Raw genomic sequence first — 2,996 nt, forward strand, 5'->3', positions numbered from 1 at the left:
ATATATATATATATATATATAATCAGGTTTTTATTGCACAACTTACAAAGTTTTTTACAATGTTTTATCACAATTTCATTTATAATTATCTCACATTTTTGGTTTACTCTTAAACACACCCCTCGTCTACCATTAATTATCACCAATCTTAAAATTATATATAAAATAAATTATATTAATGATATTTACACGCACAAACTCTGTTAAGATTATCAACAAATGTGTGACCTACATTATTAATTTTCTTTTTTCGAAAAAATTATTCTATCTCATATATGATTCGCACAAAAATCGATGCTAATTTATTAAACATTCATAATAATACCGTTAGTTCGAGTTGGCTCGGTTTCGTTATGAATCTCGAGAGAAATAATGAAAATGGAATTAATTAATGTTGCCTTGTTCTCGCAGACAATACTAAGCGTGATTCAAGGAACATCAAACCTAGCATTCTATCACCGATCTCTACGAAGAAGGAACCCATTTATTTGTCAAACTATCATAATTATCGTGGAAAGAATTCCATTAAAAATTCTAACAACAACAACAACAACAATAATAATATAGAAAATCGTTCTTACGATTCGTCAAGAAAAAAAATATCATCGTCATCGATCAATGTTAAAAATGATCATGAAAATTTGATTGAAATACACGAGAAGGAAAATCATCGTACGAATAATTTGGCATCATCTGTTACGAAACAACAAGGGATATCGAAATTAACATTGTTATCTTACGACGAGAAAAATAACGATGGGAATTTATTGAAAAAAAAAATCCCAAGACCGGCCAACGCTTTCATGTTATTCGCAAATGAATGGCGAAAGAAATTAGCCAATGAAAATCCTCGTGAATCTAATAAGGACATCAGTGTCAGGTCCAGTATTATTTGTTAAATGTTGATACAGAATTTTGTTTATCGATTAAATTAATCTCGTGTTTTTTGTTTTCTTTTCTCCTTTTTGTGTATTAATTTTTTTATATTTTTAATATTAGATATAATAGATTTTTATTTGATTTAATTATCTTCACCAATATGGCGTTACACGTGTTGTTGCATTTGTTAATCTTCATTTGATAACTAATAATAAGTATTTCATACGGATTATTAATTTTAGCTTGAAATATTGGAATTAATTTAATACGTTTGTGTATTTATATTTGTTCATGTTTATATTAATTTTGTTATAATCATGGGGAACAAAAAATATTAGATTTAATTGAATTTTTTCGCGTTTGAATTACGTAGTAAGAAGAGATAATTGATCCTCCGTCGGCATGGTGGATTTTACTAATACCACGGAGATAGATTTGTTTTTTGCAATGTTATCGTTGTTTACAATATTCTAACAATATATATTAATATTTTCTTCAAGGTGTTTCTCTAATATATATTGTCTCTGATAATTTATATTTTATTATTTTATAATATTATAATTTACAAATAAAATGATTTATTATTTTTTCGAACACATGACTAGAGTCACGGTACAGATGTAGAAGTTAAAGAAAAAAGCAAATTATTGAAATATTTAATTAAAATGAAATTGTCTTCATCAATTAAATTCGTTATATAATTGTTATAAATTATTATTTATACGAAGACAATGTTTAAATTTAGCAATAAAAATATTATTTTAACGATTTAGACTTGGTATCCTTTGGAAAAATACATCGAACGACGTGAAGACTAAATATTTCAAATTGGCGCACGAAGTTGACGCGGAACACAAAAAGAAATATCCCGGTACGTGTTATATTTTATCGTATTATTTTCATTTTTCAATGATAGACAAAAATTAATAATCTTTGATCGAGATATATTTACTTCTATCAAAATTACTAAATTATTCTAACGTTCATAAAATTCGTATAAGTTGAAAACTAATTATTTCAATTATTCTTCGTCTCTCTCGACGTGTAGAAAAATAATAATTATTACTAAGTTTAATTCTTAGGGATGTTTTTTTTTTTTCGACAGGTTTAAATTAGATGAACAATATATTTATCCGTTGAACGTTTCGTTCCTATATTCGGGACTTTCTCAGCAACTTGATAGTTATGTTCATAAATCAATATAACATCATTTTTCATTACAGTCATAAGTTTTCACCATAACTTTTCGAACACTACTGTTCATCTAATTTAAACCTGTTCCAAAAAACAAAAACATCCCTAAGAATTAAATCTTAGTAATAATATTAAAAAATTTTGGATAAGAAAAAAAAAGAATTTATTATATTAACATTAAAAATAATAATATTCATTTTTAAAACATAATATCAGTGTGGGGTTCTCAAAAAATTATCGTTGAACGAAAACAAAAATAAAACAAAAAGTACTGAGATCGAACAAAATGAAAATACGTCGAAAAATATGATTTTAAAAAACAAAAAAAAATAAAAGGAACCACAAAAAACTGAAATCTCTCGTCATACTTTATTAACTACGGATTTAGGATGAATGCATCGTCATCATAATTATCGTCGTCACTGTTGACGTAACGCGACAGGACGATGCATACGTGCGTGCATGCAAGCAAGCAAACAAACATGCAAGCAAGCAAGCATGCAACCAATAGCTTACCGAACTGATATAAAGCCGAGTGACAACCGGTTTATTCGTCAGGTGTGATCATCATATATATATGTTTTAACTTGCACATACTATACTAAATTTTTGTCTAATGGAATTAAACAAATTTTGTGGTTTTTGTTAATTTTTCTTTTTTTTTTTTAAACAAATACGTGACACCAATTTAATGTAACACATCATTGATTCCGAATAAATTTGGTTATTTTCTATTTAAATTTATTTGAAGAAGAAAAAAGAAAAAGAAAAAATAGAAGATAAAAAGTTGAAAAAAAAGTGAATCGATATATCCAACTGATAATATTTAATCGAAAGATTCTTGATAATATTCCATTAATACGTTCCCCTTCCCTCCCTCTGGTCTCCTCCCTCACTTACCTACCCTTTATTCGAAGCAATTT

The 2,996-nt window shown here is 26.9% G+C and overlaps 1 protein-coding gene across 1 annotated transcript in view; it reads right to left on the bottom strand.

Annotated features, from left to right (window-relative positions):
* Nucleotides 1-2,613, bottom strand: part of LOC106789787 (dnaJ homolog subfamily B member 13-like) — a 7,285-nt gene extending 4,672 nt beyond the window's left edge. The window contains exon 1 of the mRNA XM_014754269.1: nucleotides 2,590-2,613. The gene's annotated coding sequence lies outside the window, so the exon portion shown is untranslated. The remainder of the gene's footprint in view (nucleotides 1-2,589) is intronic.
* Between the last annotated feature and the right edge of the window lie 383 nt (nucleotides 2,614-2,996).

This window comes from Polistes canadensis, unplaced genomic scaffold, assembly GCF_001313835.1.
Source record: "Polistes canadensis isolate GaletaPanama2010 unplaced genomic scaffold, ASM131383v1 scaffold_204, whole genome shotgun sequence".
In the NCBI taxonomy this organism is placed as follows: Eukaryota; Metazoa; Arthropoda; class Insecta; order Hymenoptera; family Vespidae; genus Polistes; species Polistes canadensis.